Below are 15013 nucleotides of genomic sequence, written 5' to 3'. Positions count from 1 at the left end.
GTTTTAGATTATGCCATGTTAGGATTGGTTGGAACAACTAGGGCATTTAACCAGGATAAAATAAGTGGTTAAGGGGTATAAGGGGTTATAGGACAGCTAACAGGTGGAATATGAAAAGAAGTATTAGACTTTTCCTGCTTAGCCACTGGGGACAAAACAGGGAGCAAAAATTTAGGCTTTATATAAACCTTTCTAATTTATGCTTAATGAAAAGCATCTTAACAACCAAAAGTAAAATGAGTTCCCTCAGAAGATAGTACATTCCTCTTTATAAAAAGTTTTCAGGAATGTTTGACCATTTATTAGTATTATTATAGAAAACATTCTTAAAGAGGTATGGTTTGGATTAGTTGGCCTTCAAACTCAGTAATTTTATGATTCTATAAAAACCTGAAAAATCCTTTTGGTATGTACAAAATGATTTATTGGTTGTTTAAATTTTTTAATTTAAAATTAAATTTTATTTTCTTAATTTTTACATTTTTAAAAATTAAAAAATAACTGCCTGTAATACTTCTGATGAAATACAATACTGTAATAGTAGTTCACTTGTACATAGAGTTTCAAAGTTTGCAAAGCACTTTATAGGCAACATTTTATGAGTCATAGATCTCATATGAAGAGTAGCCTTATCACTTCCACTTTACAGATGAGAAAAATAAGGCCTAAAGAAATTAAGTGGTGGGGATCAGCCATTTCTTAAGTCCAAGATAAGATTTGAACTCAATTCTTCCTCACTCCAAGCCCATGGCTTTGATCTCCTTGACTTATGTTATGAATGAATATACCACACCATTTAATTTTTCTCCTTTAGGGGACTTGCCAGAACTTGGATTTCATTGATATAATTGTCCAACTCATTGCAAAAAGAATTTCCTAAGGGTACACAAACAAACAATGCAATTTTGTCCACATTCTGTTAAATTTAATATGCACTTAGTAAAAAAAAAAAGTACATAATAATTTAATTTCACATAAAACCCACTTTTCCATCCTTTAAATATTGAACCATCTTTCATTGTTAATGTTTGTTAAATTCATAATAAAAGAATTTTTAAAAAAAATTATGGTCACCTCCACTCCAGAGCTTACCAAAAAAAAAAAAAAAAGTCCATCTTATTTTACACACATGACAATCACAATTTTGAAAGTAGAATAATATCCAAAAAATAGCCAGGGTTTTTTCTTCCTGATTTCCTGTCTCCAGTCATCTTGCATCATCCTAGCTTAGAGATGGGTCATTCTGTGTTGTGACTTCCTTTAAGATCTAAGTCTCTTACATTTCCTAAGTTTGGAAATGACTCCTTTCCATCCTTTCTCAGATGATGACAAAGATGTAGTAGATGAATAAAGCAGGGCTGCCGTTTCTGGTGTGCGCACTTCCTTATCCACAGGAACCCCCAGCCAGCTTCCTTAGCAATACACAGGTGTCCAGGATACTAACTCACTCCACCTTTCAGTGGTACTGGGCCCACTGCCCAGCCATACACAGTTGAATGTGGACATGAGTAGACAAAGCTTGCCTATTTTACTTGAGTTCAAATTACAGTTCTTTCTAGATTACAAAGTTCTTTCTTCAGAAACAACTCTGTGAAGTAGGAAGTATAGTTATTATCTCCTCTTTTACATGTGAGGAAATTGAGCTCTGAGAAAAATAAGCGACTTTTCCAGTAGCCACACAACTAGCAAGAGCAAGAGAGTTCTGAAAACGAATGTCCTGGATTTTAAGTTCTATAAGGACCCTGTCTCTGTAGATCTTTAAAAGGAAGAGTTAGAGCATGTTGTATGGGTGATTACATAAACTCTTGAGGAGAGCACTCACCAACCTGTTTTAAAAGTCTGATTCTTACCACAAGTATTCTAAATAATTGAGCCTTTTGCCTTCTGTCTCCCTAAATCCACATAAGTTTTTCTTTCTCCTTTTCTACATTTTCTGATTTCACCCTTCTCCTTGCCTTCAGGCAATTGAGGAAAATTAAAGGGAAATTGTGAGCACCTGTTACTGCCTGGACTCACTTCCTCTTCTCCCCTTCCCTGATGTCCCCCTCCCCATTTCCTTCTCTCCATGCAGTTACTTAAAGGAGATCTATTCATTTCATGAACAACTCTCGGAAACTCCCAGCCCAGTATCAGCTGAGTAATAACCATTTGGAACTTCTCGCCGCTTAGGGGAGGGAATCCTGACATTCCCTCCAGCAATAAAACACCCTTTGTGCTCACAAATCAACCTGGGGGATCCCCTGAAGGATTCATTTTCTAATGTAAGTGCTGTAATTCCCCTACATTTTAAGATCTAAAACAGTCTCTGTCATCAATTCCCCTGTTCCAGTTGATGTCACCAGGTTATGAATTTTCCATGTTCATAGGATCAAAGATTGAGAGTAGGAAGGAACCAAGAGACATGAGAGATCATCCAATTCTATTTCTCTCATTTAACAAAAGAGAAAATTTAGAGCAAGAAAAGTTAAATGAGTTACACAGTGTAACAAAGGTAGTAAATCACTCCATCTTCTGTGCCTTTGCTCAGAGTCCCCACCCCATCTTTTCCTGCCTTTCTAAGTCCTGCCTCTCTTTCCTGTAACATCACACTTTTACCAGGTATCCTTTCCCAATTAGTTTGACCTACACTGGTTTCTCCTTCTCTTCTATGAATCATTAGAGCATTTCTAAGCTCAAACATTTGGGCAATCATTCAAATAAAATTTTGGATTGTTTCATTCTGTGTTTGTCTTGTCTACACAGCATCTTAAACCAGTGGTGTAAAATTCCAATAGAAAGGGGGGGACAGTAGAGAGAGACATAATTGGTATGTTGAGATCTCTGAGGGCTGCATATTGACTTAGTTTTAATATGTAATGTTATCTACCTTGTGTTGTTTTTTGGACTTCACTGTTTATTAATATTTATTTCATATATTTATTTGTTTGATTAATTTTGTTGAATGTTTCCCAATTAGATTTTAATCTGGTTTGGGTACTTCTATCCAGGCAGCATGTTTAACTCTGTCTTAAATTATTCTTGTGAGGTCAGAGCCTAACATATTTTTTGTTGTTTTTCAGTTCTCTTTCAATCATATAGGATCCTTCATGATCCCATTGGAGGTCTTCTTGGCAAAGATACAGAAGTGATTTGCCATTTCCTTCTCTAGCTCATTTTTCTAGATGGGAAAACTGAGGCAAACAGAGGTAAATTAATTGCCCAGGATCACACAGCTAGTAAGTATCTGTGGCCAGGTTTGAACTCTATTCATGTGCCACCAAACTGACCCACCTGGCATCTAGTAGATGCTTAATAATTACTAATTAAGTCAGTGGGTGAAGGACATAGCATGTAGTCAGTAATATTTGTTAAATCAAATAAGATTAATAAACAGCTAAGAAATGAATCTTCTTGTAAGATGAGTCACACTAAGTACCTTTTTTTTTCTTTTTAGCATTAAATCTCTGTGTGCAACTAGGACTTAAATGGAAAATGAGGTAACCTATCATAGCAAATCAGCATGTAAAATAAGCCTCATATTTGCCAAGTTGGGGGTATTTAGGAACACATAAGAAGCCAATAGCAGTAATCCTCCAAACACATCTGTGGACAGGTCTCTAAGAGATCCTATAATATATCAGGTTACTTCTGCTTATTTTATTAACTGAGCCTGGATTCAGTGCAACTAGATATTAAATTTGAAAACTGAATTCAATTGAAATATACTATCAAAACAAATTTTTGCATTTTCCTCCTTGATCATGTAATACAACTGTTGGGGATCTGCAAAACTAAACAATAAGGCTCATTACTACCATAGAGCTTTGTGGACAGGGTCTGACGTTAAGGATATGAACAAAAACAGAAGCTTATTTGTCCCTTGTTTAATTCTGATCCTTTGTACAATTGATGGAAAGAAGGCAAAATATCCTTGACTTTTAGGATGCCTCTAATTTTCTATCATCAGAGAACAGGGAAAAAAAGCCAGAAACCCTCTCCTTCTCACATAATGGGCTTCGTTGAAAAGTAGACACTTCTTTCTGTTTGCTTAAGCAGGAGAGCTAGAATACAGACCAGCCCAGTGAATTCTAAACTTAGTTCACATCTGGTCCAAAAACCACAATCAATTTATTGCTGCATCTGAGACATTTTCAGTGTCTGTCATATAATATATTTTCACACGTTTCTAACAAGACATTTTCTTGGACCCCAAAATAGACAGGTATATCTGTCAGTTCAATTTCATGCAAACGAAACAGAAGAATTTTGGCACGGTGTAGCACACTGTCTTTGGAGCAGTGTGACCATCATGTGAAGAGGCGGCTATTTCAGGATGCCAAAAGCTCAGCAATTTCTTACAAAGACTGGAATTACTGACTGCCCAGCACAACAAATAATACATTTATATAGATGTGCATCTGTATATACATATGTGATCATTTGTCATATGCACAGAGATAGAGATCTTGCTTCCAATCTGTGATTTCTTAAACTTAGAAAACTCCAAGTGTGGGAATTCTCTTAATTAATGGACAATTCACTATCATAGTTAGTAGGGAGCTACATGAAGACACAGTTTCAGTGACCTGTCCAGAGCTATGCCAGAGGCAGGACTTTGGACTGGCATGTCTCCAGAGTTAGTGCAGTTCTGAAGTCTTCACAAAGAAGCTGAACAGTCATATATTGAGTATGTTATATATCTATTCCTTTGGTTTATTGGTTGAACTTAAAGCCTACTGAGATCAATCAGTCAATTAGCATTTATTAAATAGTATATCCCTTCCAACTCTCAAATCTGTAAAATTCTGTGAAACTGGAACTTGAATCCAAGTTTTTCCAACACCAAGTCTGGCCCTCAATCCTTTCTACTATCTGCCTCCCAAATCTCCTTTTCCTGATCACGCCATTCTCCATTCCCACACCATGTGTGTATATCTTTTCTTTCTCCCCACTCCAGTAGAAATGTTATTGCATTTACTTGAAAGGGATATACCATGTTCTCCTTAAGGCCATCTCTCTCAATCCCAGTCACACAATATTTGTACTCCTTGTTAAATGGAGTCTTTTGATCCCTGTGGCCCTTTAAACAGAGCTTTATTAAAAGTTTTATTAAAAATTAAAATGCAATAGAAAGAACATTAAAATGCTTAAAAGCTCTACATTTTCACCCAAGCCCCTCACGGGGCATTCACAGAGAGAGCCACAAAGGTATCGGATAACCAGGGAGTACCACAGCCTAATAAATAGGCATGCCAAAATGCCCCTATATTGGCCCCAATGCAATAGTTTACCACCTCACTTCTGGCTACATAAACTGCCTTTAAGCACTTTCTCCTTCAAAAACCCCAGGGTTCCTTTAAGAGCCCTGCATCAGCATACACTTTAGAATGACTCACCCTCCCTCCAGCCCTCCTCCTTCCTCTTTTCTTCTTCTAGTCCAAGCTTTTCTTTTCTGATAACATGATCCAAAGGTTATTTATTTCATGGTGATAGCCAATATTACCCATTTCCTTAGGAAGCCACTGACAGAGCATCCACTCAATTCCACCCTGCAAGGGCAAGACAGAGAAGCTGTGGAGTCTAAACCACCTTGTACCTAAACTGGGCCCATAGGACAAAGACAGAAGTCTGAACAGTAATGCATTCCAGTGGGTTCCATTATTATAACAATCAAAAGCAGCTGAACACGTGGCCAATCCAACTGATGATAGGAGATGTATTCAGTGATTTATCTTGAAAAAGATCTGGGACCTTCATGAAACTACAATCTTAATGTGCCTCAGCAGAGGAAGGAAGGAAGGAAGGAAGGAAGGAAGGAAGGAAGGAAGGAAGGAAGGAAGGAAGGAAGGAAGGAAGGAAGGAAGGAAGGAAGGAAGGAAGGAAGGAAGGAAGGAAGGAAGGAAGGAAGAGAGGGAGGGAGGGAGGGAAGAAGGGAGGGAGGAAAGGGGAGGGAAGGGAGGAGGGGAGAGGCAAGGGGAGAGGGAAGAGGGGAGAGGGGAGAGGGAAGAGGGAAGAGGGAAGGAGGGAGGGAAGGAGGGAAGAAATTTCAAGGAGAGGCATTTATCTTTCAGAAACAGGGAAACTGAAACCTCATTCTTGCTGGCCCTGGCCACACTATGTCTAGGATATTGTATGCAGTTTGAGGCACCCTATTTAAGAAAGGTGAATTCTTTTCCACGGACTATTAGGGGACAAATTAGTTTGTGATGTTCCCAGTTATCTAGGAAATCTGTAGTCTCCCTTGAAAATGTTCCCTAAACAGCTGAAGGAACACATAAAGCTTATAAAATGCTTTATGAAATGTGACTTGGATAGTATTTTAATTTTTAATTAACATAAAGGTTCTTTATCCACAATATTAGCAATATTGTGGATAAAGGACCATATTGTTTGAAGATTTTAAAATTATTTTTATAACTAAATAATTAAAATTATTATTATAACTTAATTATTATTAAGTAGGAAGACATCCAGAGGAAGACAAAATAGGAAAAGAATGAAGAAACTAAGGTAGATAAATGACTTACCCACGGTCACAGAGTTATGGATGAACTTGATCTCACCCCAAATTAAGAGAGGAACACAGAGATAGCTGTTAGCTGACTAAAGCGAAGACCATGTAGTTGAGAGCTGAATGAACACTTTTAAATGTTAGTAAGGTTTGGAGGCTAAAGAACACATTACCACCAAAGATTTAGTGCTAATCAGTTTTATTTCAGTAGGATAAGAAGGAAAATCCAATATTTATTCAACCAAAAAATAAAATAAAATAAAATTGCTTTGTACAACAATTACTGTCCCCTATGTAGAAGGAAAGTGTGTTTAAAGGAAGGTTGGGGATGGGGAAGGCCCTAATCCCAGATGAATGCTATTTAAAGGGTCAGCCTGCCCGAAGGGTAATGGGGAATTTCCCCAGTGGTCTGTGAGGTAATCTGCCCTTTGTGTGCTTTTCCAGGGCAGGGATGGTGCTCCTGAAAATTGTGCCTGGCACGGCGGGGAATCCATCCAGTTTGTAGGGTGGAGGTTGCCAGATCCTCCCTGGGTAAATAGAAGAACCAAAGGGAAGGAGGAATGAAGCAGAGGTGTGCTTATTGTCAGTAGCTCTTTCAGCCCCCAAGGCTCAGTATTTCTAGACTTGGTAGAGTAGAAGGGAGTCCATCTGTGGCTTGGTTTGGGATGGAGGGGCAAAGGGAGGCTATCTTTAATTTAAACTAGCCAAAATTCACAAAACTGCTCATTCCTTCAGGATTCCTAAAGGAAGGTGTGAGAGACTAAAGGCAATTTAAATAACTCAAGACTAGGTGGTAAATGGTTTCCCAGGGATTATATAGGACAAATTAATTTCTGTTGTCCCCCAGATATCTGGAAAATTTGGCAGTCTCTCTTGAGAATGCCACCAAAAGTGTTGGAGAAATGCATAAAGCTTATAAAATACTTTCTGTGATTTCTATGGCATTCTAATTTTTAAATAAAGTTTTTAATAATATTGTGGATAAAAGACCATGGTGTTTAAAAGATTATTTTTTATAATCCCAAAGTATTTGTGTAATATATGTGTGTTTACAAGTTTTACAAAAATGAATGTTAAAAAAGTAAACTATTTGGGCAAATAATATACTATTAAAAAAGAAAAAATATGCATATATATGTATGTGTGTATATTATATGTATATACAATCGCATAAACCCCTGGGCTCTAGCAAAGATCAAGAGAATTTTACACATCCTATGCTTTAGTTCCATTTACTATTCTGCCCTCTTAATGTCACTAAGGGCTAACACATTCTAATACTTTGCCCTTGCTTTGTTTCATTTCCAGTTTTTTTTTTTTTAAGTTTTAAAATGAAAGTAATACAGTAGTACTTTCCAGCATACATGCCTGCTGAAAATGTGCTTAGCCCAGCTGATGTCGATTAGCCAGCTATCTGATTTCTGAAAAACATAGCCGTAGGCCCAAGCATGTTGACTTCCTGTAGGATGGTGGGGCTTTGAGAAATACTATTGGCTCAGCTGAGGCAGAAATGCTGTGATGGATACTATTAGCAAGAGTGTGAGGGGCCACTCCCTAAACACCCTAAAATAAAACTCACATCCACAAAATAGCTACAGCTGCACAAATACCCCCCCTATATTCAGCCAAGCTATTTTTATATAAATGCTAGATACCCTAGAATAGTAAATAAAGGATGTGAGGAAGATTTAAAGTTCAATTAGGTACTAGCTCCCCCCTGAATGAGCATATAATTTAGTATGGAAAAAATTGTAAAGATGAGCCCAATATATAATCATTAATAAATATAATAATTATATATAACACAATAATGAAGTCATTAGTACACAGTACAAGATCATAAAACTGAACAGATTTCTGATTATTTTTAAGTGAACTTCCAATGAGGGAATTTCCTCCACCAATTTGCACCTAGTCAGCAACTTATCTTAGGAAAGTATCTGGGATCACCGAGAGGTTATATATCTTGCATAGCTAGGGTCGCAGAGCCAATAAATGTCCAAAATGAGACTTTAATCCCATTCCTCTTGACTGCAAAGGCAGCTCATTATCCATTATATAATACAGTCATATAAAATAAAGTGATACATCATGTAGCACAAAATTTTATAGAATAATGCATTAGGGAGTCCAAAGTAAAATCAAAGTGGAGTTCAGTAGTATGAGTAATAATTAATGTAGAAAGAATGTTGAATGCAGAATCAAAGGATCTAAATGTAAATCTTCCTCTTCCACTTCTTACCTATGCAATCTTGGGATCCCAATTGGATTCTGTTTCCTCATCTGTAAAATATGAGGTCCCTTTCCAATAATTATAAGATTTAAAGGGGAAAATAGAATTAGAGTCTCCCTTACCAGAGGAGAAGGATCTATGTGGGAAAGAGGATATCGTTTTAATGAAGGCACAAAGGAGATAGAGAAAATATTATGTTTATGAAAAGATGGAGCTAAGTTGGTGATTCAGAAGGCAGTGAAGGGCTTAGTGGATAGAACACTGGGTTTGAAGTCAAGAAGACCTGAGTTCAAATCCAGCCAGTATTTCCTAGTTGTGCGATTCTAGGAAAATTAACTTTTGATTCCTTGACAAAATGGATACTCTAGAGAAAAAAGGTTTTCTTTGCCAAGAAAACCCCAAATGGGGTCATGAAGAGTAGGAAATGATTGAAACAACTGAAAAACAAAATTACAAAATAAAAGCAGATTATAGTAGAGAAGTTATATTGGGTAGAATAGAGAAATAAGTTGAAAAATAGGAAGGATAGAGAATTAAAATGAAAGACCTTAAATGCCACAAGGAGTTAACATTTAAGTATATCATTCATTCATTTGTTCATTCATTGTTGCTCTTTGCACTTAAAAAGTCCCAAAATGACATCATTATATTGAAGTCAAGGTACAGTGTATCGGATTGTGGCTAATTAAAACAATATGACTTTGAAAGGCACTACCACAGGACAGGCACATGTGAATATTTGAGATGGAGATGTCTCTAAATTTGTGTATCTAACATTTCTTTTGAGCTACCATAATTCTGCTTTGCTCATAGGGTATAGCACCTTCATCAAAGTTCTTCAGAGAGACCTTAAGAATATCCTTGTATCATTTCTTCTGACATGCATGAGTGCTTACTTTGTGTGAGTTATTCATAAAATAATCTTTTAGGCAAATGTACAATTGACATTCAAACAGTTTTCAAAGCTGTGCTCTCATCCTTGGTTTTAGGAAGCAAAAAAATATATACTACTTTGTTAGATAATGAATTCTTTGGACCTTGAATGTTTCATTTGGAGTAAGTACAAGGGGATTTGCAAGAATGTCAAGTTTCTCTTCCTCAAAAAGAACAAAGTAAATTCAAGGCATTTTCTAAATAGCTATTACTAAGTTTATACCAGGTCAGAAATTTCGGAAATCTGTACATGCAATACATGGATTTTTTAGCTTCTTGAAAAATATGTTGCTTGCAATTTTTAAACCCCATTTCTGGTTAGAAATTTGAGTTTTCATCTGGATGGCATCTCCCCTGAATTGCAAACTTGAAGACTAATCTCTTACAAAGACTATGGCATTGTGGTGGCCAAACTAGGCAAGTCAGTGATTGAGAGATTGCCCTGGATGGGGACACCAAGAATTCCACCTTTTCAGAGCTATTCAATAAAGAGCACCCTGATTGTTTCATTGAATGTTTCACTGCATAACAAAACATGGTGAGCATCACTGTGGACTGTGCTACATGGGACAGGACTGTACCTTTCTGCAGCACTTTTGCTGCCTTCTTCACCAAGCCTTTAACCAGATCTACATGCCCACCATTTCTGAGCAGCATCACCTTATGTGGATTGCACTGCAAAGCATCCATCAGTGAAGATGGTCCTTCCCAGACGTCCTTTGACAACTTTGCCATGTTCCAGAGTATTGCCAATGGGACAGTTTTTAACCTGAGGGAAACTGTGGCTACTGAGAAAGCAGTGGAATTAGTTGCCAACACAGAGAGCATCTGTTTCATAAGGATCAGACATCCAGAGAATGGAATCATTTGCAACAACAATGAAAACATGCAGGTGGTCCTGAAGAGCAAGGTTGACTAAGTGACTGTGATTGGCACTGGAGTGAAACAACAAGAAGCCTTGGCAGCGACAGAGCAGCTGAAGAAAGAAAATATCAATATTCAGGTGCTTGATCCCTTTACAATTAAGACCCTGGATAAGAAACCTATTCTTAAAAGTACTTGTGTAACCCATAGCCTATGTGACTACGAAGGATCATTACTATGAAGGTAGCATAGAAGAGGCTGTGGCTACTGCTGTAGTGGGTGAATCTGGCATCAACATCACTCACTTGGAGATGCCCATCTTCCTGAGAAATGGCAAGCCTGCAGAGATCTTTGGCACTGACAAGGATGCCATTTTTCAAGCCATCAGGGAGGTGGTGTCTCAAGTCCAAGATATCTGCTGGTGATTCCAAATCAAAACAAGGAGTAGAGAAAAGAGAATCATTCCTATAACTTTAAATACACTGAGTAACTTTTGTTCCTACAATCAATTGAAAATAATAAAAGTGTTTCAAGAAAGAAAAGAAAAGAAAAGAAATTTGAGTTTTTCTCAAAAGCCTGACTTGAAGAGAGGAAATGGAATCATGAAGTAAGAACATTCAGGTCTAGTATAGTATATGCTATTCCTGATTCAATTCTCCCCACAATCCCATTATGTTTTGGTTCTCTCTCCTTCTTGTGATTCCTTTGAATTTGCTTATCTGTCTCCTTGCTGTAGGAAATCCCTTCCAGTAGAATAGAAATAGCCTTTGGAGACAGCTCCCATTCAACAAGAAAATTCTCACATTTTTCTTCTCACCTAAGTCATAAATACTAAAGACAAGGTCTTCACCTGTCTTAATTCTGTCAGTCCTCTTTATATAGGCTAGAAGCATTCAGAGATAGACATCTCTGACATGAATTTGCAGCTGTGGTTAGCAGGATGACTAAGAAGCAGGTGAAGGGGTTAATATATTGTTCAGGGGTATCCCTTGGGTTTCTGTCAGATCAGGACAGCATGGAGCATGAAATCCTAGGGAATTGCACTTAGGCACCTTTTCTTCAAACTCAGCAATGATTTAGAGGCTTTAGAGTCCAAAGGCAGATGTTGTGTGCCAGCCCATATCAAATCAAAAATATGATCATTTTCAGGGTTCTTTCCCCATCCCACTCCTACACATATGCAAATGAAATTTTCAGTCCAAATCTTACAATATAACAAGCCTAGACCAGAAAATACTAATTTTTTTTCTGATTCCTTTGTGCTTTCACAAAATAGAAGTTCCAGATTAAGTCAATGCCTTTCAAATAAACCAAAGACAATTATTTCTGCTTTAAGGGTCTATCTGATGTTTCCATTTGGGTTGTTTGATTTTCAGTAACTACAGAAAACCATCAGGACTATGGGGAATGAATTTCTCGCTTTCCTGCTGGTATTCACTCAATGGAGCAGATGGCATCAATCTAAGTAACAGAATTGAGTTACTGTGTTCTGCTATTCTTGATCCAAATCTCCCCACCATCCCATCATATGTTGGTTCTCTCCCCTTCTTACAATTCCTTTGAATTTTCTTATCTGTCTCCATGCTATAGGAAACCCCATCCAACAGAATAGAAATTCCTTGAGAACAAAGATTCATTTCGTTTTTATTCCATCTTCTAAGGGCATAACACATAGTAGGTTTTTCGTAGATAGTCCTTAAATTGAATTGGATGATTGAATTCCTACTCCCTCAAATCCTGTGGGAAGTGGTCATTTCAGGCTGAAATTTTCCATGCTAGATCTCAGCTGAATGGAAAGTCGTTTGCCTTGAAAGGTGGAGTTACAATCCATTCCCTATTTTGGAAGAGTTGGCAGGAAGCAACAAACAGTCTCTTTTCTGCCCTAAGAGAAATTGTTGCTTTATTTTTTTTTCAAAAAATGGACTAAACATTGAAAGTTTAAACTTCATTTAGCACAACGTAGAATAAGAGTGGAACCACCTGTTTTGCCTGTGGTCACAACACTTACTTTGAAGGTTATTTTGTATTGGGAGGGGGAGGAGGAAGGGAAGGGAAGGGAGGGGAGGCAGAAGGGGTGGATTGTTTTGTTTTCACCTTTTTGAGATCTACTACCTAACTGAAACTCTGAGTTCTTCTGACTTTCTCCACCGATGGATTCTAGTCACTTTGCTTCTTTTGTCCTTATTTGTATCTCTTTGAAATCATCTTCACTAACCCAACTAACCATATTTGCTAATGCTAAATTTAGTTTTATCTGAGGCTACTGTCCTAGCAGAGAAAGAAAATGAGATTGAGGAGGGGGGGTGAGGAAGAGGCAGAGAAAAAAAAAGGAGAAATATGGCTCTCGTTCATAAGTGGTTATGAACTTAAAGTCATGTCATGAGACAATAAACTGAGTTTTTCATCAGTTGGTTGCAAAGTGATGAATTTTTTAACCACAGTAATTTGTAAAGATTTTCTTCTAAGGCACTCCTGCAGGGCAGGGGCAGTTTTGCTTTTGTCTTCATATCCTTAGCACTTAGCACAGTACACAGTAGGAAATGTTTAATAAAATTTCTGATGAGTACATTTTTAATGATTTCTGTCTCTGGAAGGAGTACATACATCAGTAAAATAAAGGGGACATTTATATGTAAATATGTATATGTATGTCATACATATATAGATACATATACATATATTCACACATCTACATATATACAGTAAGGTAGCTCAGTGGATAGGGTGCTGGGCTAAGAGTCAGGAAAACACATGACCTTAAATTCAAATCTGGCTTCAAACACATTAGTTGTGTGGCCTATAGCAAGACACTTAATTTTGTTTGCCTCAGTTTCTTCATCTGTAAAAATGAGTTGGAAAAAGAAATGGCAAACCACTCCATTTTCTTTGCCAAGAAAATCCCAAATGAGATAATGAAAGGCTGCACATGACTGAAATGACTGAATAACATACATAAATATTTTATACAAGGACATATTAGGGGTTATGAAGTCAGATTCAAGTGGGGTAAGAACATGACTATCAACCAATTTACCAGGTTAAGGTTTGGGAATCACAGGAAAAACAATGAAAACATTAGCAAGTCTATGGAGTAACAATAGTATAAAGGAGTTTTATTTTAAGGATTTCCAAGTCATTTCTTTCAAAGTCCCCTTGTCCACTCTTAGCTAAAAGGCCTCAGCTGGCAACAACACATATATGGAAACATCTGAATAGCTGGCATTTTTAGACCAAAGCTCCAGGGGATTGGGTGTGTTTTGTTTTTTTGTTTCATAACTGGACTTTTTAAAATTTCATAGATGTAGCCCAATTAACATGCACTCTAAATGTTTCATACTGCTAACATGCTAGGAAAGCAAATAAAGAAATGGCCTAGAGCCCCCTTTCTATCTTGGCCTTAAAGCCTGGTCGCAGAGAGTAAGGGAGCTAGTTATAAAAAAAAAAGTGCAGATATAGCAGTAACAAAGGCATCCTGAAAGCCAACTTCTTTTTTCCTAGGTAGTTTCCTAAAAGATTATTAATATTATATTGACCGAACTAAAAGAGTGAGTATTCACCCACATAGGAGCCTGTCCAGTTATCGTTGTCAATATTGACATTGTCTATTAGAACTCTATTTCCTCCTAGGAGTTAATTATGGACTTAATTATGTGCCTTTCACACACACACACACACACACACACACACACACACACACACACACTCTCAACCTGCACCAGAATAAACCAGAAAGGGAACAATCAATGGACCATGTCCTTAGAGTGAAAAAGCGGCTTAAAAAGAAAAGATTTGGCTCTTCTCAGTTCTACAAGTTGTCCTTTAAAAGAGGAGGCTCACAGACCCAAATGGTGATCCTAAACTGCAGACATAATCCTCAAATACAGAAGGTACAATTTTGCTTTCTACTCTGAGAAGATGGCAGGAAGTGCTCAGGAACTGCCTATAAAAACTTCAATAAGAGAAAGCCTGATGAGACTTGTATGGAAAATACAAGGGAGATGCACACAGACAGAATTTTCTTTTTTTATGGTAGATAAGTTCAGAGGCAATATTGAAGGTTTTTTCCAGCCCCCTGAAAGAGACTATCACTATACTGTTCTCTGTCTTTCTTTCTCCTTCTCTCTGTGTTTTTGTCTCTTTCTATCTCTATTCCTCTTTCTTCTCACTTCCTCATTCCCTCTTTCCTTTTTTTCTCTACTTTATTTGGGGCTATTAGTCCATAAAGCTAGCCCATGAAGTTTCCTTTTCACTCAGGAAACCCAATGGAGTCCTTAAATAGATACTAATTTATCATTATCTAATTCTATCTGCTTTTCAGGTAGGTGTGTGCCTAAATCATTCAAGTTATTGTTAGCTTCTTTGAAGATGAGAAAACAGAAGCTTAAAAACATTCAGCAATTTGTCGAAGATAGCATAAATCAGAGGCAGGAACTGAACCCTCATAATTTCAGTCTTAGAATTATTTCTGCTACACTATGTCTTTCCTTACAAGC

The 15013-nt window shown here is 37.3% G+C and overlaps 1 pseudogene; it reads left to right on the top strand.

Moving 5' to 3' along the window:
• The window catches only part of LOC127557381 (transketolase-like), a 164887-nt pseudogene extending 153942 nt beyond the window's left edge, over window positions 1–10945 (top strand).
• The last annotated feature ends 4068 nt before the right edge of the window (window positions 10946–15013 follow it).

This window comes from Antechinus flavipes, chromosome 3, assembly GCF_016432865.1.
Source record: "Antechinus flavipes isolate AdamAnt ecotype Samford, QLD, Australia chromosome 3, AdamAnt_v2, whole genome shotgun sequence".
NCBI lineage: Eukaryota > Metazoa > Chordata > Mammalia > Dasyuromorphia > Dasyuridae > Antechinus > Antechinus flavipes.
Note: the sequence above shows the minus strand (reverse complement) of the source record. Positions and strands in the feature narration are given on the sequence as shown.